Source organism: Phymastichus coffea, unplaced genomic scaffold, assembly GCF_024137745.1.
Source record: "Phymastichus coffea isolate CEN01 unplaced genomic scaffold, Cenicafe_Pcof_1.1 PCOF00039, whole genome shotgun sequence".
Lineage (NCBI taxonomy): Eukaryota > Metazoa > Arthropoda > Insecta > Hymenoptera > Eulophidae > Phymastichus > Phymastichus coffea.
This window is the reverse complement of record NW_026706850.1, coordinates 1,970,046-1,992,094: the sequence shown is the minus strand read 5'-3', so window position 1 is coordinate 1,992,094 and position 22,049 is coordinate 1,970,046. Positions and strand designations below refer to the sequence as shown.

General features: G+C 40.0%; 1 protein-coding gene across 2 annotated transcripts in view; it reads right to left on the bottom strand.

Annotated features, from left to right (window-relative positions):
* The window catches only part of LOC131663943 (epithelial discoidin domain-containing receptor 1-like), a 127,381-nt gene extending 105,668 nt beyond the window's left edge, over positions 1-21,713 (bottom strand). For both annotated transcript variants that reach the window (XM_058934731.1, XM_058934732.1), the window contains exons 1-2: positions 21,567-21,713; positions 21,440-21,475 (exon numbers count right to left, since the gene is read on the bottom strand). The gene's annotated coding sequence lies outside the window, so the exon portion shown is untranslated. The remainder of the gene's footprint in view (positions 1-21,439; positions 21,476-21,566) is intronic.
* Positions 21,714-22,049: the final 336 nt, after the last annotated feature.

Sequence of the window (22,049 nt, the reverse complement as noted above, 5' to 3'; positions counted from 1 at the left end):
TTGGAATGATCGCCACACACAGCTCCGTCGACAAACTAAAAAAGAGCGCAGGTGCGCATTCTGCGATTTTTAGATCCGAACTGAAATGCATTTAGTTCCGCGCAACGCGTCCCTTTATACTCTCCTGGGGCAACACGTGGTCGGTGTCTCTCACTCCCTTTTCATCGCCGTAGCGAATGCAAACGGATGTATATACCCGTATGCAAGCGATCGAAGGATAAATGATTGGGAGCACGACTGTTGATCATTTTAAATTAATTATCCTGGAAAATCAACCATTACGAGGTAGGGAACATGCGTGCATTACTGCGGCTTCCTTTTCAGAAAACGTCATCTTTTGCAAAAGATATTTTGTGCCTTTACATTTAAGGATGAATCTCGATTGTTCGAAGTGATTGATGAAAAGATCTAAAAATTGACGTGATTTCAAATAGTCCATACAGCGAAACATCTGCAGGCCAGAATCTCGTAAATTCAGTATACCACGTCGGCAGTACTAGAACAAACTGTCAGCGTGTCTCGGCAATGGCATCACGGTAGGTGCACGCGAACGAGTTGTCGTTGCACAAATAATACGGCGTTATTGAGCCGAGATAAGACACGAAGAGTAGTGTGCGTATACGTCTCTTCTATAAACCTGGAAACAAAAGTCTCACAAGAGAGCGAGCTATTTTTCTTGCAATATCGAGAAGTTTTCCACGAAAACAAAAGCTCTGTTCTGTAGCCACGTATAAGACAATCATAATGTTGTCTTTTGCACCAAGACGCCAACCTAATGAAAGTCTTTCTAAACTTTACTTTCAATTTACTTCGCGATATACTGGTATTAAATAAAAACGTGGAGAACGATCTTATATATTTAATCGACAGCTCTCTCTCTGCTTATGTGAGGATTATTGGTCCATCTACCCACCTACACTTGGTGTACTAGACTGTCTTTCGTCTTTTTCTCTTGACGAGTTGCACGGAGATTATCACGAGGACGCTAACGATCCGTCGACTTCACTCACTGCTCGCAACGAGCGAGAGACAGAGAAGAAAACGCGCAAAGAGCTCGAGTATAGATGAAATTTTTTCCTAAGCTTCGGATGGTTGAGCAACTTGAGAAAGCTGCGTGTAAAATGCAAGAGAAATTTCTGAAAAAGTTTCCTCACCGTGGTGCTGGAATTTTTATAACGATTCACGTCGTTAAAACGTCATTGCTATCAATTGCACGTAGAAAATATATCAAGACTGAATTCTTGGGACGTGAAAAAGAAACTGCGAAGAGGTTCATGCGCACTCAGCTAACTTAAGTCTACGCGGGGTAACAAATTGTTTACTGCCGCACGTTCAAGTTCAGCCTTGCGGCGCTCGCCCTTGCACCATTTTCTTTATATATTTTAACAAACGAGAAACTTTACTCTCTACATTCAATCACTGCCCTTCGATTTTGTTTTCGCAATAATATTTTACCTATACCGCGACAATCTATTCTAGAGTGAGTCAACATTGCCACGGCGATATATATTATTGATTTTGCGGGAATAACGTTCATTTAGTAAATTAAAGAAAAAATGAAAAAAAAATATCCAACAGACGAAGACCTTTATGGGAGTTAACGGTTTTCCGGAATGAATTGCGTTTGACCAGACGCGCGCAGTTTTCTGCAGTACGGCGATTGATGAAAATTGATACATGAAAATGAAATTAACTCTATTCAATGTACACGAGAAGCTTTCGAAAAAGCACTCTAACCAATCAATTTGATATTTTATTTTCGGAAAACATGATGATACTTATCAATTGCAAAAAATGCAGTTATCATTCGATTGATACACCGCTTGCATCCGACATACACGTAATGGAAATGTTATTTTCACAAATCAGTAAAGAAAAACTCTCAAATTGAAAACGCGCATTTGTAGCGCGTCTACGGCGAAGGAGAAAAAATGAGCATGGCGGTGTTTCTAAAAAACGAATTCGCTTGCAGTACTGAAGAGCTGCTGTCATAAATTCGCATGATAAATTCGGCCGATCAAACGTACCTGGGGACGAGACGTTAAGAAAAGGTGGCGGTGCGCTTCACTTCCATCAGTGCTCACAGCTGCTATCTCGAGCGTAACCTTATTTCACTTTCTCTCCCTAAGAGCGATGCTTGCATCGTATCCTTTGGTAACGTTGGCGGTAGACGCGGCAGCGAGAGAGCGGATCATTTTTATCGCGGCTTGCAAGCGCGAGCGCGTAAAACAGGCGTTTCGGCTCTTCTCTCGTTTATATCTCGCACAGCGACAAAGCGCACGAGGGGTGGAGAAGGCAAAAACAACACGACAACGCGAACGCATCATCGGACTTGCTCATATTGCCGTTTTCTCGCCTCTACCATACTTTTGTCTTGCTCGTGCATATATATACATATATATAAGTTTTGCTTTTTGCGTGGACAGGTGTGCTTCTCCCTTCCTCAGTTTGTACCTGTACGAGTTTTCGTGATGGGATGAGTGATATTTTATACGTAGCGCTGTTTGCGGGTGCATGAAAAATTCTACTGCATGCTTTCTTTTAAATTCTCTTATCGGATCACAAAGTGCAGCTTCTTTATTTCAGCATTTACAAATGATACGTGAAATACCATTTTTATATCAACTTTTCGTGGCTTTTCTAATCAATCAATCTTCTACATGAAATTTGTAGTATAACAAATGAATCTTCTACATTTTTAATAATGTTACCAAATCAAAATTTCATCCCAAAATAATACGCTGTGGTAGAACAATGCCGTAGCAAAACCTCCGGTTAATCTGTTTATACATAAATTCACGTACACAAAACGCGCAAAAAAGCTACACACACGTATACCACACGCATCTCCCCCTCTCTCTCTCTCTCTCTCTCTCTCGCGCGCGTGTGTGTGTGTGTGTGTATGTGTGGGTGTGTATACGGGTTGTCGCAAAAAAAGTGCTACAGCACCCCCCTTCGGCATTGCTATCCGCATCAGAGTAAACGCGCGAGCGACGCATATATGTATCGCGCTTGCGACGACCCTTTCGCTGAGATGGCCCCGGAGGCTTTTACGAGGCTCTTTTTATACGCCGAACCAAGAGCTTTTGTGGATATTCCATTAATCACCCTACCTCTGCTTTGTTTTATTTCTCACACGCCTACCGTATTTTATGACTTTTTTTTTTTTTTTTGACGACTTTGCCTTGGATTTTTTCGATTAAATTATAGAGCGAGATCAATTATTTGTTTCCCGAATACGTTATTTGATTGATTGGTCGAAATAGACATTAGCTAATTCAGGCATCCACATTCACAGCATTCAGTATACGAAAAAAAAAAATATATATATATATACACATAATTATTTTGCAATTGAAATACGTCATTTACACGTTCGACGTTTTTCGATTAGAAAATATTGAACTTAATCATCCTGCTAAAGAGTTATTAATTTTCAATTATAATTAATCTATGATTATTATTCTATCTATGCACAGCGCCGCTCGACATTTCGTTGAAATGCTAATTGGATGGGATTGGATACACTGACATTCCCAATGCCCTAATTATTGATTGAAATTTCAAATCCAATAAACACGCTGCATAAGTATGTATGAACATGATTTGAAATTGATTGGAAATGCACGTGTTTTTATTTTCGAAATGCGAATAAACTATTATTAATTTAGTTATTTATAATTTCAAGAAAAGTAAATATGCAACTATATTAAATATTTTTATCATAGAACTTGGCAACTTTAGAATTTACGTCTTTATACCTTGGAACATCTGCGCCATACATGTGGCTCGCATTGGACTATCTATAGACGCTAACTACATATTGAGTTATCATTATCCACGTACGTTTCACACTACATAATATAGTCTAAAGATTTCCATCGAGCTTCAATATTTTTTCTATTATTGCGACTAAAAAGTACTGGCACCACGCAATAAATCACATATGAAAACACTAAAGGAATCATCAAAGCGCCAGGTAACCATTTTGAAGATTATTACTACTAGCGAATACAGCATATTATATGTACGTTATAGTCTTGGTGATTGTATATACTCTTCTCTCTCACACGTTGTTTCTGAGATTTTTTTCAGTTTCCAAGAGGCCGGACACTGTAATCATCTATTCACGGCGCAAAAACGGCGTGCGCAGCCGTATAATTAGGTTCCTAGCACCTCTCACACAGTTAAGCCATTACTTCGAGCGCTCGCATCGTTTCTCAGCTAGCAACGTTATAGTCATCAATTACGACTTCTTCTCTTCTATCCGCATGAGTCTTATTACGGAGAAAAGGCTCCGCATCTTTATATATTTCAATGCCGAAAGTTGTTCTCTCTTTGACGCTAGTCGCATTGTTGTGATGCTTGGCGGTATAATTGAGTGCAATCAAAGTACATGTACAATCACATGCTTTAAAAGCTGAATGAATGCTATAACTCTATGGTGAAAGTTAACTTTCCACGGTGAACCATTGTGCAATCAAAAGTAAATTCAAACTTTCAATCTTGATAAGATATATCACTCCGGCGCCAGGCATCGACACCTCCCCTTCTGACCCTCGATATCTCTCAGAAAAGACGAATCGCTCTCTTTATTTTCTCACGCAAACACCTCGTGTACACATAGAAATCAATAAGCAAGCGTAGAAGGAAGCTTTTCTCAACAGCTGGCAAATAGATAAGCAAGTTTGAACGAACGGTAGCTGGACGACGAGACGACGAGATTAGGCGCGTCCGGCGAGCACCAGGAACTGCAGCGAGCCTCTCCGAAGTAGGAAGAGCGGTCAAGCACGCCTGTTATCTCATTACCGATATCGCCGCGGCGCAAGTGCGAGCAAATGTTTGGCCTCCTATCTAATTCTCTTTCCTTGCTACGGCGCAGGTGGGCCGCACAGTTTTCCGCCTTCCTGCGCCGCCGCCTTATTCGGCGCGCGCGCGTACACGCGAAAGCTGCTGCTCTTGCCAGATAAGCCCCTTCGCGCGCCTGCAGTCGACAACCGTTGCTCTATACTTGTTTTTCTTCGCTAACTCTGGATGTTCGTTTTGGCAGGATAGTTTTTTTTCTTTTGTTTTCAAATTGCCGAAGAATTTTACGGATGTTTGTACAATTGACAATACAAAAGACGTAGACTCACATACGGATATTGGCCGTGCAGCTATTAAACCTTTTAGCATTGCAAAGAACAACTCTTTCGAATGCGTTGTCAAGCTTATCAAACTTTTAATCATGCCTCTTAGATTTTTTTACTCCTCTCTGCGAAATCTCTATAACTGCTTTCAGTGGGCTTTCAAGCTTGCTAAACAATAAGTTTAATGAGCTGCGCTCGCCTATATAAAGCTGCGAGGCGCCGCTGCACACATCGGCAACAAACAAAAAAAGACGGAAGTAACACTTGCGAAACTCGTTCTAAAACTTCTAGTTCCGCGATTTTCCGTGGCGGCGGCGGCGGCGGCGGCGGCAACCTAGATTTTCGCTTGCGCGCAAGAGAACTCCTCCCTAGAGAGAAGACAGGTAGGTAACTCGTTCTCGGCCCCAGAAACGAGATATTACGCTTGCACACCGCAAAATACACCCCCTCCTCCCTTACGCTAATTTCGCATTAGATTCTACCGGTTATCTTAGGAATTTCGCTCTGCTTAACAAATTTAAAGTTGTACTGCCTGCTGACTCTTCCTTGAGATGAGATTAAACCTTTACTTACTCTACGAATGCAATTTAATGCCTCTCTCATTGCGTTTTGCCAAAACTTTTACTTGTATTTCCGAACTTTGCGAACTGACAATTTTGAATTTGTAATTCGCTTTGAAGATTTTATCTTTCTATTACGTATAAAAATAACAAATAATTGCCAAGGAGCAGATCAATACTCGCCACTGATGTAACACAAACGAGCCAAGACAAAAAAAGCTTCGTGATTTATCCGAATCCGATTGGATAACAATCAAGCAGGCAGTATGACCTGAGAACCCACACATTCCGAAATATTTGCGAAGTTGCAACCCGTAAACAGTGAAATTCCGCTAACTCGCCAACGAGTGTGCGTATGTATGTATGTTGCTACAGTATCAGCGAATCCTCAATGAGATCGGACAAAGCCTCTCTCTCTCTCTCTGTCTCTCTCTCTGTCTCGCTGCCGCGTTCGAGCAAAATATCACCTCCAGATCATAATGGTTGTTTTGCTGCTGGTGCGCACGCGAGGGAGTCGAGTCTAATTGGGAGATGGCGTTCCACAGCACCTGTTCGCCCACTCTCTCTCTCTCTCTCTCTCTCTCTCTATTTTCTCTTTCGCAATAATTATTTGCCAGGCGAGGTCAGTTTATTCGTTGCTGCCAGGCTTGTAATCCACCCCCTACAACTCGCTCTGGCGTTTGTCAAAGTTTAGCCTCGTGCGTTATTCCCTCGGATGGACGAACGAGTGAGAGACCAAAGAGACAAGTGCCCTACGGCTTTACGCTATTGTTCTGGCTGCTGTTACTGCTAACTTTGTTTTATCATCGTTACATAAACTTTGCGTGTATGCTTGTGAGGATGAAAAAATTTCGGAGGATAAGCTGCGTAATACGTTCCATTGGATTTCAAGTTTTAACTGAGAGAATTTGAAAAGTTTTTAATTCTTATCCCATTCTTCAGGATTAGTTGAATATAACACCTAGTAGTATAACATATACAAAATGTGAAAATCTTTGAAACGTAAATTTATCAACTTTCACGCTATTTTTCTTAGTAAGGTGGTGTATTTGTAAAGCTAGACATTGTAGAACCTTTCAATTTCATAGAGAAAATTTTTATAGAGAAAAGAAATATTCAGACCTCGACAGATTTTAAGTTAACCTACGTTTCGTTTGAATATTTTTTCAAATAACAGTCGTAGAAGAAAGTTGTCAGTATTCATCAGTGAGAGGTATTACTGGGATTTCATGGTAAGAAGGAATATTATTATACTGCGTTGAACTCAAGTTCGAAAACAAAGTTACGATGTTCAAACGAAACTATGTGACTAGAAAAATACTTAATATCGGTTGGTATTTGTTAAAATTTCAATTTTAAATTTTATACAAGCCGAAACAAAAGAGAAATTTTGCAACAACAAAACGCTTTCACGTGGAGAAATAATACTTTATTCAATTCCAAAATCCTTGAGCCCCAAATAAGCACTAAATTTTCTTTCTCACACAAGAACTCCCAAGTAGTATATTAAACGTCATTTTAGTCAAGCGTATTGAAGCATACTGCGGAAAAAAACAGCGCAGCCACACGAGTTGAACCGGGAAAAAGTTCGGAGGTAACATTCGGTTGTGAGCATACGTTCTTGTAATCATGACATTGTTATGTTAACGCCGGCTTGTGCACTGTTATTGCTCAGTCGTCGTTTTGACTTTATTAACGCCATTTTGACGTTTGCGCGAAAATTTCGTTTTATTTACGGGTAACACATTCGCTTACGCATTGGCTTTTTTTATGTGCTGTCAACGAAATATCGCGCGATGAAAAATGATTAAACAGATATTCCCGCTGGAACACTATCGATCAGGACAAAAAAAACAGGAACGGGCAGAAACGGGGTCATCGCGGGATTTAAAACCGAAAAGAGATAATAGCCCCGGGCCGAAAATTCGCAAATAAATCACCGCGTCAGATTCAATTTTAATCCACGGGGACAAGAAAAAAGCGACGCGGAAAATATGAAAAGAGCAGTCGCGAAGAGGAGGTATAATACTCCTAGCATATAAGATTTATTAGCGAAGTTGCGAGGGTGAAGAATACCGCGAATCGTGTAAATCATCCGATTGATTGCCACTATTATGCACTTATCCATGATGATTATGCCCCTTCGTCGTCATTTTTAATCTCATCTCAACAACGCGCGCGGTGATTCGCTTTTGTAAATTGCGCGGCATGTGACCGCCGTTTCAGAAACGTCTGTTTATTGGGATATTTATTGAGGTGAGTGTTTATGGGGCTATTGCTTTCTCTCTCTCTCTCTCTCTCTCTCTCTCTCCTCGAGCTAAAAGTGCCGCGAGAGAAAATTCCTTTAGTGCTGTTTCTGCGAGATTGTTTATGAGTTGCGCGAGCAAAACTTTCGCGGTTGCAATATAAGAAGCCAGAAACTGCTCTGTATATTTCATCAGTAATTTTGTTCATTGATTTATTATCGTCGATAAATTTTTTGGAATACCTTCTTCAGATAGTTTCACACTTGAACGTACAAAGATTTTTTTACAAGAAATAATGTGGCGCTGATGGATTAGAAACAGTTCCGGTATAACTGTTGTACCAAAATTGTTGACCATCCCGAAAATAATCACGAAAATGTACCGAAATAATAAATTTAGTTATTCTTTATAAACGAAAATAAATGTCGAAGCTTCAGAAGCCAAAGCATAATGCACAATTTTACATCGCTTGCATTATGCATAATTTATTTTCCTATCAAACAACTACTCATTTTACGCGACGGATGCACTCGTCGCACGAAAAAGTCACATAAATAATAAAACAAAAATTTACATCTCATGTCATAATAATTGAGTTTTCGTGCGTATAAATCAAACACTACACACAGCTGCATTTCAACGGCAAGGCAGCTTGTATATAAATCGCATATAACAACGAGCGCGCCCATCTTATCGCAATTACGAAATCGTAACTGCGTTCAGGAGAGTGATAAACGATTCGCGTGCGCGCTAATAAAGACACGTTGAACAGCGTCTCGTAAAAAAGAAAAGAGAAGCTTCGTATTAAAAAAAAGTGCGTGCAGTGCTGCTAATCAGGGCCTCTGCAGCGCCGTAAATTAGGCTGTAACGCTCTTTACGAGTGAGAGAGTTTTTTTTATAAAGAAGCCGCGAGGAGAAAACTCGGTCACTTCTTCGTGCGAACGTATGCGGTACATGGCACATGCGCGCTAGAGGCCCATTATTTCCCTTCCCTTAGCTCATTGTACTATTATTTTTCTTCCATGCGAAATCTTCGTTTTTGCTCTCCGCTGCTGCTCGACGCTTTTTTCGCGCGCGTTTACTTTACGCCACGCTGAATGTACATTTGCATTGCTCGCGCTTTTTTTGAACTCGCTCTCTGCAAAATTTAATTTAATTAGAATTGTCGTTGCACAAGCTGTAGCTTTTTTTCAAATTACTTTGCAAAGAAATGTAAGAGGTCTGAACATAATTACGTACCTCAATTTTCAATTCAATTTTGAGTGATATGGGGGTAACGACGTTTCTAAATCTTACCTGGAAAAAAATGAGAAACGATGCAGTTATTATTAAAATTATTACAACGGTATCACAAGGCATTCCTGATTTTTGTCCAATATTTCGAAAATGATTTCAATCGCGTGACACTGAAAGCCCTTCATTCTATCATTATATAAACAACACCTACAGTACATGTTGATTAAATTAAACCAATAGCCAACTAACAGTATCAACTGGCAACTCGAATGCAATTCAAACGGAATCAGCTCAGAGAGAACAAGATTGACATTGAATGCACGCGCGCACGAGGGCGAAAAAGAAACCACAGCAGCTGACCCGAAGCCAAGTAAGGCTTTAGCTCAGTCGCTCGCTCGCACGAACGAGGTGCGAGTATAAAGAGAAAAAAAAGCGATCTACAAGACACTCGACCCTGACATTTAGCACTGGCGGCGGCAGCAGCAGCTTCGGTGAAGGGATTTATTACTTTGACAACCATGTATGTCAGGTGAAATACGATTTAGACATTTTTCTCTGATGCTTATACGCTTCCACGTCAGGTCTAATTTCGAATGATCTTTTCTTTCTTCTGACGATACCCGCGGGCGTAAATCAAGTTAACGCACTGATTTTCCTTGAAAGTCTATTCGGCAATTTTTCAGCGCCGAGCGAATATAACAGCGGTAATTACTGCTCTTACGAGGAGTCAGCTCGTAATTTTTCGAGAGGGAGAGAAATCAGATTACCGCTCGACTGCATCCGATAAAAAAATTGCCTTCCGGACACCTGAACTCTTCGTCACCGCACGGCCAATCTAAAATCCCTCATCTAATATATCCTTGTGCAGGGAAAAAGTATAACGCGAGCAATCCTTCATTTTTGGCGTATTGCTCAACTTGTATGTACGTTATATGTTTATAATCGCACACACGCAATACCATTTCTTGGACAAGCATGCAAGCTTCTAGTTTTTATACTTCGAGGAAGACGAGGGAGAGGAGTTGTCGCTTGGGTTCTTAAGATGATTGTTTCCACACGACTTTCACACCGAGCAAACGAGTTTCATGTCGCTTACCTGTTTGCTTTACGACGAGTTCTTTGCCGCAGTACAGTGCAGTTTCTTTATCGCGAGTTGCGTCATTACGACGAACTAGATTATAGTTTATTGACCAAGTAGTCTTGCGAGACTAACTTGAAAGCTTTATAGCCGTTATTTTCTGTATTGAATAAAAATAGTGAATTCGATCAGGAATGAAAAACAAAATTTTTCATATTCGAAAGAAAGGGATAAGATTGAGAACGTTTCCATATTGACTACGTTAAAGATTTCACGCAGCAGCAGCAGCAGCAGCAACAGCAGCAGCAGCAGTAGCACAAAGCGCACCGAATCCCACACTTATAAAATCAATCTCGTAACTTTTCCCGCGAATCTCATTCGAAGCGTACCGCATGGCATATAACGAGGGGGTGGTGCCGTTATCGTCGTCGTCCCTTTTCCTTCTTTCCCCCTTGAACTCTCTCGCCACCCACTTCACTCTTAACGCTCGATCCAGTCGCCAAATCCCCTTGTACTTGCGAGAATAAAGAGAAAGCTCCGTTCTCTAACTCTTTTGTACTCTCACGACTGCGAAGAGGGTCGAAACAAATAAAATGAATCTCGCGTCGTCGATCAATTTATTTTTATTCCGCATTCTTAAATGGTAACGCACATACGCTTGGAATCCACAAAAGCCGGCTTGACCTCAATCCTTAGGCGTGCTTTGCACTTGTACTTACGTTCGTTTGTTATAGTTCACTCAGTTCACAGGGATTGCACAAGTATGTTTTTTTGACTTGCTGCTGCCGACCGCATTTGTGTGGTTTGCGGTCAAGGACTGACAAATTCCTTAGCTTTGGCTTACAAGTTTATTGCTCAAGATTATTCTTGCGGGCTGCTGCAGGTTTCCAACTAACGATCGGCGATCGTGTTTAACGATCAAAGTTCCATGAAGCGGTCAACTGTCGAATTAATATCCTTGTTTTTTTTTCTGAAGAAGCTCGTTGGATTCGTTAAAAACTTCACGAAAAAAAATGCTTGTTAGAAACTCGCGTTATTGACGGACTATCACGTCGAGCGAGAAGTTTTATAGCTCTCTACAAGCAGTTCAGGGATGGTGGTAACAGACGGACAGACACACTGACAGACAGACGGAACGCGAAAGCGCACGTGGGGACCTTCGTTACGACGACAGGAATTTCGCGTGACAGCCGAAAGATATCTCGCAGAGATGCGCCAGAGCTATAGATAAAAAAGAATAATTTCCAAAAAATTATCCTTTATTCCGGCCTTTTGAATAATAAATGTCTACTTCCATGAGCTGAAAGAATATAGGCAACTTAGCCTCGATACAGGAATTTGTTTACAAAAAGGGGAGGGTTGACGGAGAATCAATATAATAACAAGGTAAACAGCATAATAGCTCTTAAAAAGAAATGTTTGAATTAGCGAGAAAAAAATCGGGCAAACAGTCAATCGCGAAATTAAAGGCTGTTGTCCCAATTCTGTTTGGAGCAGATATCGCGCGACGAACGAGTTTTCCTCTCCGCTGCTGGCAGTGGTGCCGTTGCTGCCGCTGCTTCGCGTTTTTTAATTAAAGTTTGTCGCTGAAGGGCGACGCGCGGTGGCAGCGATCGAGAGCTCCCGAGAGAGATAAGGAGCGATAGACTGCTGGAGTATAGCGCGTGGAGATAGAACTGGGCCGGGACGCGTAAGGCACTACGTATGATAGCGAGTAACGATCTTTGGAAACAACAGTAAGGGAGGAGAAGAGATCGCCAATCAGATATGATAGATAAGATTCCTATTCTCTCTCGAGCTTGCTCTTTATTTAATTATTTTTTAATTACTTCTGATGGCTGAGCTGCCAACGCTTTTGGCCTCTCCAAATACATCCCCTTCAGTCGGTACTTACAATGGGAAGCGCAGTGATAAGCAATTCTATCTATAAGCTATTAAAAGTTATTAGGTTTGTGGCTCATATTTTTAACGACACATAGGATATGATTATTTTCAAAATTTTAAGAATTTTTCATTCTACTGTTTTTTGACTGATATGAGAAATTGGAAGTTTGAAAGATTACTCAACGAAAGATGCTGCTTCTTAAAAGCAGAAAAGAAAAATAAAACTTTTTAGTGAAAAATAGTTTGCAGGCTTTTGAAATTATTATCAAAAGAGAAGTTTTCGATGAAATTTTAAAACAGAATTCTCCACCTCTATACATTTACGAGAATCTCGAAAATATATTAAAAGTCGCAAAAATACATAATGAAAGTTCAAGATAAAGATTAAAATAAACGATAACTTTTTCAGGCAGATTTCGATATCACCTAAAATATCACACAATCGTGTCGCAGAGCAGTAAAGTGAGTCATCATTATCGTCATCCCTTGACAAGAATTTATCGTAAATGCAAAGAAAAAACCTACAGCTCGTGACACCCGCCAAGACAATAGATCGAATCAGTGTGAAAAATTCAAGCTGAAGTTATATAGATCGACAAACGGCCATGAATTTTTCGTCCGAAGAATTTGCACAAGGCGTTCTTTCGGTCCGCGTTCTATGTCTGTGCGCACGAAACGCGTTATAACTTGGCAGCGCAGATGGAAAGAGAAAATCGAAAGGCTCTCGGTCCATAAAATATGTAAGTCGTGCAAAGTTCTTGCAAAACGCCCACTTGAAATTCTTCGAAGGAGCGTTGAGGTGGGAGAAAAAGCCTTCAACGGCGCCGTCGCTCGACGTCGCGCATGGCTTTTCACGCCGCAGAAGCGCGTCAGAACGAGAATTCATATACTTAATAGGGAGGCAGGGCGTTGCACTATTGTGTCAGAGCCTTGCCGAGCTTTACTTTTGCGAAGCTTTAGCGCCACAGCCTTATATTTTTATTTTTACGCGTCAACACTTTCATTGTTCGGTCGATGGATCTTTTCACGCGGATATGTGTCAAGAATATGAGATGCTGCTACGATTTTGCAGCACATTTTATTTCTTTCGATATGCTATCCGATAAACAATACGATTGATTGACTTTTACGAATATGTTTGTAAAATGCTACTCATTGTAATTTTTCAATTGTTATGTTTTCAGTTATTGTAAGCGAAACATAATTTTTAAGTAAAAATTATTGATTCGTTATCAATAACAATAATCCTCTAAAACATATAACTGGATCATATTACGGACATTCGAACCAATATAATAATTCTACAAAATTCAAATAAATAATACAAGTTTAATTAAATTGAAACTTGCAATAAAATGCCCCATTAGTGGTACAATTAGTACAACTTACGTTTCCAAAAACTCAAGCAATTTCTTAACTATTTAGGTTTAATATCAACTCAATAATATTACACATTTCATCAAAATTCTTTAGAAAGTCAAAATCTTTCAGTTCAGAATAGTATTTTGACTAAAACTTAAATTCCATACATTATAACAAATCTAACAAAGAAAATTAAGAAAATCACTTACTACGAGGCAAAGAGGTAATAAACGATTCTTGCGTTGCAAATCGACGAGTGGTCGCATAAAACACTCAATCAAACTCAGCTGACGGTATTTATACACGGGGTCGAATAAAACGGGAAACGATGTGTAGTGCATGCACGCCAATATCGAATTAGAGCATTTCAGCTGTTTTGAAGCGTTTTGCGCATGGGTTATTGATCTGCAAGAAGGATGGGGTAAAAGGGGGTTGCCATTAATTTCACTAATGGTCGCTTTGCTAATCAATGGAAGAGTCGAGACTCTCTCTCTCTCTCTCTCTCTGCTACCAAGGGTGTCTGTGTGCGAGTGTGTGTGTGTGTGTGTGTGTAGAGAGAAAGCCGCATGTGCGCATTCGATATCTCATCTATATCCTACGTGAGAGCCTTACTGCTCTTAAATATTCTGTCTCTCTCGTTCTTATATTTTGAATCATGGTCTCTATTAGGTCTCCTTTTTCTATTCTATAATTACCTTCAGATTACTCATGTGTGTACCGCGAATTATATAGTTGATAATTATGCTTATCTGTAGTTAATTATTTCTGCGCGTGTTGTACTCGTACACTGCGCGCTGATGCGTGCGTTGATCGATTGAACTAATGTGCACATTTCCAATTATTTGATAGTTTGGAAATTGCACACACTGGACGACGCTGTAAATTACTCGCAAGCATTAGTTTATATATAAGGACAGTGGTGTAACACATTGAATCCATTATACGCTATCCTGATCTCTATAACACGTGTCAAGCTGTCATTAAGCATAAAAGCTTAACTTAGAAGATTGCGGCGACTGTAAAAACTAACAATTATTTAAAAAACATTACGTCTACCACGTTCATGTTGCCCACGTAACTGTTCAACCCTCTAGCTGATTAACTTGTGGACGTATATTTTTCGTCGACGCTCGCTTGACTGGAAATGCGATCCACGCATTAATAGATTCCGATCGATCAATTCCAGATTTATGTGTACGTGTACAATATACGCACACTTATATGCTAACGCACGCACCACCCAGTCGTCAATTTCCTATTTGCGACTGCCTGCACGTGTGCTGAAGTTCCTTCAATCCCACTCTCGCTCTCCCCGCTCTCTTTCTCTAAATTTCGCGTCGGCTAATCTACGATGCTAATTGCAGAGCTTTCGAGTGCCATTGACCTAGCTACTGCTGTTGGTGCTGGTGCAGTGTTTTTTGAATGCACAATGATGGTAATTTCGATGCCGAGAGAGAGAGAGAGAGAGAGAGAGAGAGAGAAAGAGAAATGGTTTGGGTTATCTGCGCCTAGACGTTGTTATCAACTGTAAAATTTCCAGATGTTCTGATTGTTGTTTCGATATCTAAATCACGCTATATTGTGTTCTCAACATTCGTTGTATTTCGACATGTACTCTCGACGTCGACTTATACGTAATATAATAGAATATAATTCTCTTCTATTTCTTAATCAATGTAGAGCATTACTTTATCTAGCTTTTTCGATTAAAATTTGTTACATGTATGTGATATAACGGAAAAAAATGTATGGAATATGTGCTACTTCATTGAAAGCCTAATCGATGCTGCGCGAAGAATATACAGTTTACACTTTTGTATGAATAAAACGAAAAGATAAGATTATATCAGGTGTACAAAAATCAATTTGATAAATATTGGTAGAGCAAAATATATTTGCGTCAAGTATGTAAACATTTTCTATTGATCGAGCTTTTGAAACGATGATGATAAGTGCTGAGAAAATATTTGCATTAAATTTATCAATGATAAGCGAAATTGAGATGGCTATCAGTTGATAATTTATTGATTGAGATCAAATGAATGCATTTTCTAGTTACTTTCCTCTAGAAAACTGTACTTATTTATCTGCTGACGGGAATCAGTCTGAAATTATAGGTTTTTCAACGGATTAATTTTAATTAAAGCAAAGAAGACATTCGTAAGTCTTGTTTCGAAATGAAAGGTTAGGCGCCATACGCTTGATAAATGATAATCTCGAACGAAAATCTAAAGAAAACAGAGAAGCAAACTATATTCACGACACGCGCCATTTACTGATATTTCCAGCTTGCTTGCCACATGCTGTAACATCTTTGTCGTGAAAAAATGTAATTTAGGAACGTAAAATGTAGGTCACTTTTGCGCAGCCGACGGAATTTGAAAAACAAATGCCATTATACGATCGATAATAAGAGAGAAAGCTAGATGCGATTAACAATTATAGTTCAGCAAATAATTGAAAAGCACACACAATCAACGAGAACACACAACTGTCCTTCACTGTCATCCAATCAAATCCAGCAAATTGATAATGACGTATTGCCGCGAGCACGAACAAGCAAACAAGATCCAAATGAAAAGCAAAAGGAAATCCTCAACGCACAACATTCCTTCTCCATCTCACGCACGGCACCGTGCAAGACAAGCACTCTAACGGTCGTACATTTTGTTTTCCTTCTGCGCACCTCCACAAATCAATCAGCCTTTGACGCGATAAACCAGTTTTTACTACTTTTCGCCAAAGTTCATACTCTTCGCGCGCATTCCTTATAACGAGACGCGAGTTTATGAAATTATCTCGTTGTTTGGCTATGGTTTTTTAATTAGACAGCCTCATTTGAATTAATTGAGTCGCAGTGCAAACGACAGAATACTAATGAAGGAAGCTTACACTCAGATATGTCAACTTCTAAGGTGGTCGCGTCGTCGACGTTTCCGATTAAAATAAAATTTACATGTATTTACTGAAGCTACCGGGATGGTTTTCTACTTCAGGATTTATTTATAATCTCGAATGAAGTGACGTTTATTTAATCAAGACTTCAATCTCCCGCGGAATAACGAAAAACTATTATTATTTTCAGATCAAGGAACCGTGCCTCTCAAGACTTCAATTACTCTGTTTGTTTCTCTTGGCTATTCTTTGGCGGTGAATAAAGTCATCTAAAAATATACCAAAGTAGTAAAAGATACTAACTCCCTTTCAATTTTAATCAGAGTTGTGCTCGCCATAAAAGTCGCATTGAAGAGAGCCAGTCGATATGCACTCATAGTATGATAATTGAAACAATAAGCCTCCTTGACACTCTGCGCTGAAAGAGACACTACTCGCGCTCGTAAACAGAATGAAGCTGTCGTAAAAACTGATCAGTTGTAAAGTCCGATAATAAAAAGAGCGCAACAAAGCTTAAGTCGTGACTGGGTTTTTATTGAGCGACCAAAAAAGTATATATAATAACTCATTTGCGCGGCCACATCGGTGACAGGCGCCACGCGAGGCTCAAAAAAAGAAGACATGACTTCCGGTTTCTACGGGGTTAACGGGCAGTCACTCGAGAGGATGCACCGGAATGCCGTTCACGTACGCGCACGCACTTTGTATATTTTTTCATTCACCCTTGCTTTCATTCTAAATAGTTTTGTGTATAACTGTGTGCATGGGTTGGAAGTATTTCCTGAATTCGGGATGGGGCTCTGGCAATTGCTTTTGTATACGTTTCGATGAAGCACGTTTAATTGAATAAACAACTGGGAATGCTAACGCAAATGTGAGTTTAGGGAAGGAGAAACGTTTTCGATGATGCATCACGTTGCGCATGAACAACATATACTGTAATGCCGTCAATAATAATATCAATTCACTTGGTGATCAGTGCAACTCACTGTTTACTTTCATCCGCCCAAGAAAAAAAATTCAATTATGATCAGTATCACTTATATCCATCCACTAAATCAAAATACGCCTTCCTCCTTCATATGGAAAAAAAAAAGATCATCAAGTGTACCGCAACATTACGTTGAAGAAAAAAAAAATAATCACAGTCTTAAAAAAAGCACTTTATCACTCAATAAATTGATAGAGTCAATTAAGCGCTCGAGACCCCCTACACCCGATCGAAGAAGAAAGAAAAAAACAACGAAAGAAGAAGCGTTCGAAACGATTGCCTTATGAAAAAGCCTTAAATCATCTATAAGCTAACGCCGCAGTAATTCCCGAATCCTCCATCGCACGCGAAAAGATACGTTCCAATAAAGCAGTGATGCAGGCAAAAGTACCGAGTACATACATAAATCATCGCGGATTCCTTAGTGCAGTGCAGCAGCGAGCCTATATACTACAAATCCCTCGAAAGCCACAAGGTGCAACCAAAACACGCAGCGCAGCGGCAGCAGCTAAGGCGCTGTGTTGTGGTTACAGCTATTTGGCTAACTTTGCTCTTTGCCAGGCTCGACTTGCTATGCCCCCGTGCAATATTGCTTAGTTTATGCCAAAGAAAGTAATAAGCTTGCCTGTTTGGTGCCTCAGCTCGTCTAATTTTCTGCTATATTTTTTTATTTATATTTGTACCGATTTTTTATTGCTTAATTTGGCGAACAAGATTCTAAAGAGCGTAAAAGCATGTTAGACGATTAGACTGTAATTTACAGAATATTTATCGCAATTAAACAGAGCTCATTTTTAACTAAAGTCAACGAATGAAAAAAATTACAAATATTTAAATAGTTCGTCGACTCTTACATTCGAATGATCGTACTAAGTTAGAAACGTTTCGGGCAAACTTGAAAATAAAAGGAAATTACATACAGCCGACAATCCTTCTCAAGCAAAATCAACTGGCCACAGTTTGAATTCGTCCAACCAAGCGCGATATTTGTCGATTGCTTTGATAATTCAAAGAGCATTCACATACAATGCGTGCAAACCTATAGTACAGAGGCCTAATTATTCGATTAGAAAGTAAAAAAACGGAACAAAAGGCCCATTCCCATCGAGCGATAACGAGAGTAAATAAAAATCCTTTCAACAAAGTCAACTCGCGTATGCATACGGGGGTTAGAGAGAAGAGCGACGGATAGTCAAAGCGTGCCGAGAGCTACAGCCGAAATTAACATTCTCTCCCGGACAAATCGGAACATAAGCGGAAGTAAATTGCACGTACACGAGGAGCCGCCCAACATAGTGGCAAAGGACCCAGCGCTGCCACTATATAACGCTCCGCACAGAGAGAAGGGCAAGGTAGGGTAGGGGGTTGGGGAGGGGGGAGGGAAGAGCAACAGGCCATTGTGCGATAGCAAAGCGCGTATATGGTGCGCACCAAAAGCTCGCGCCGATGTGCACTTGCTTGCGTGCCACTGCTGTTTTTCAACTTTGTTTCATTGCCTGCAATTTGCTCGTGCGACAGCTTTTTGCAAAACAAACGTATTCTAGTCTTTTTCTCGTTGAATTATTCTAATGGGAACACGGATAAATAATTTCACTTGTGTGTTCGATAATTCAACGGCGCCAATTGCGTACGTTCTCTCAGCTGGTTGTAAAAATTAATAGTAATCCCGGTGAACTAGGCTGCTGCAACAATAATAATAAGGGCCCTACTCCCGCAACGTTATTAATTAAGTTATTTGCTTTATTCACTAGAGCTGCGGCTTTGAATTGCGCGCATGTAGGATAAATAATTAGGATAAATAATAAAGGCTAACAAATTAACAATACGTGCGCTGTTTTTCAAGTCCATCGCATCATTTCATTGTAATTATAAAAAAAAAAATATAATATTATATACAGAATGACTAATTAATTAATCAATACATTGAACAATTAATTAATGTAGATTCAGCTTTCGTTTATAATCGAATTGCGATGCTTTTATTTGTTTTCCGTATATTCAACGTGATGAGAGCGAAAATCTCTACGCAAAATTCTAAATTAAAACAAATAGGAGTGCGCGTCGAGGTCAAATAAATCACCAATAAATTTCTTCACTCTTTTTCGTCTCTTCGGTACGCCAGCGCGCGTGCTATCCAAATGTTTTCATCTCTTCTCCCATATAAAGATCATCTCTCGCGTCTGCGTGTTTACGTATGACAGAGCGTGGGCTCGACGAAAACTACAAACGGAACAGTTCACATGTAAATTAAACGTTCGCGGCGCGTAAAGACAAGCGGGCACTCATTAAAACGTAATACGCAACGCTAAGCAGAACACACGGCAGTGCGTGTGTGCCGACGCATTGTTCAAATTTTCTCTGCCATTTATCTTTCGATATGACTATTTCGACTGAACATCCAAGGAATAACGACAAAAACATGTTAACGTTTGCGTGAAATTCTGTGCGGCGGCTACTGACTAATCGGACTCGACAGTTCTGCAATCGCAAAAATAATGAAATTTGAGTGTATATGTACAATTACCGACAGTAAAAGTCATTTGGCAATACACTTTGATATATCCGACAACGCTGCAGGTCAGCGTCGCGCTGAGACAACGTGACGCAAAATACAGGCCCGTTATCTTAACCACGCGGGACATAATCCTTATCAGCGAGCTATCATAGATGACGTGCCAAATGCAATGGAAAAGATGATTTTACCAGTTAGTTCGTTGCACTCGCGCGCGCACGCACGGCGCTTTCGGTCTTTTTTTTCGTCGCTCGTTCAAGCTAAATATGCAAATGTCATTCGCACTCGCGCATTGCGCAATCGCGCGCGCGAAGTTATTTCCGCCAGCTCTATTTTACGGATTTACATGCGTATAGCTGAGCGAGAGAGAACTGCACACTTTTATCTAATGAATGCAAATTTCATACTCACAGCTCCCCATAATACACGTGTCGCAATTGTTGCCGCGAGTGAGCGAGAGGGCCGATTACAAGTGCATAATCGTACGGGCTTACATACATTTTTTTATTCGCTGTTCTTGTACGTGCGCGAGCCATACGTGTGGGTTTAAATAAACTCGGACATTTTTTTCAGCTGATATTTATTGAATTGTAAATAATTCTCGTGATTTTAATGGACTAGCAGCAACCGATGCACTCAACGTGTCGTTAATTATTGATACTCTAATTGGCTTTTAGTACAATTAAAGTATCGATTCCACACTGACGATAATATAGATATTTTTAAAAAGCCTCTACTTGATCATGCATTTCATATTATGAATAACTTTTTCCATTTCAAAGATGGCTTCGAATATTAATATTACGTAGGCACAAATATTCTAACGAGTTTTGATAAATTGAAAGTGGGGTTACGTAAATACATATATGACGAAGCGTGAATTGCTTAAAGACTTTGCGTAAATGTCATCGATACAAAGTCAGTCACTGTTAGAAATCAATTGCACACTATTAATCTCGCGGAACGCATCAAGAGGAGACACCGATCAAACTCTTAAACTTTCAAATGGGGCTTCGGAAGGTATCTAATAGCCTGTTTTGAATAATAAAAACGGTTATTAATGAACCTTCCGATTATAAACTACAAGCGATATGAATGTAAACTTTCGTAAAACTATGTAACAATACGACTTATTGGAAATTGACTGCAAGTTATACAAAGTATATCCTGGTCTTAATTTCGTAACTGAACTTTGAAAGAGGAATTGGTCTAGAAAACTCTAGGTATTAAAAAGTGAAAACAAACAACCACGCATATTTTGATTGAATTGATTGAACAGCGATTTGAAATAAACACGATCTTTAAATGTTTTCACCAAAAAAAAAAAAACTATTTTTCATTTTCATCCATGCAGCATGGCTACGCTTGAATGAGAAGAAAAAGAAAAGCTGTGAGGAAAGTCTCGCACGTTTTGACAGTGAGAAGAGAAAAACAAAAATCCATCGACCCTCTGACTTACAATGATACTTTTTCATAACAATCGACTCTTCTAGCTCGAAAAGAATCATATCCGAAAAGAAACACTATGTAGTAGCACTCAACTCACCTGGGCGAAAGCGCCGTATCACCTTGCTCCTTTTAGCTGAAGAGCAACAGATAGGTGTACCAGCGCCAAGAAAAAGGATAGAGTCACCAAAAATATAACGTAAAGAAAAGAAAATTAGTCAACGCACTAACGCAATGCACAATCGCGAAAAAAAAATGGATGTCCAGGTTGTGTCAATTGCAGTGCAACGACATACAGCTGCAGATAGATACACGCGACCGCAGTGACGGCAGTGAAGATGAGAAAGACAAGCGGCGCGTGGCAATGTAGTCTCCCCGCGCGGCTACGTCCCGCGACTGACTGACGATCGTATCGAAGCGCGAACCGCGTTGCCCCCAGCGCCACCCATGACCCGGCGGCGACACTGCGCAAACCGCCAGGATATAGCCATGTGTGTGCGCCGCCACCGCACCGCTTCCGAATAGTCTTCTCTCTTTTTCTTGGCGCTTGCGGATTTCTTCTTTTTATTTGCTTTTCAATGTCTTTTCTGTGTTGGCTGTGTTATCTTAGATGTATCGTCGTTGTTGTTGCTGTTAAACGGCTTGAAAATTATGATTAGCTTTTGTTTCCAATGGAAAGAATCTTTCGTAAATTTTTATTTTAATTCGCG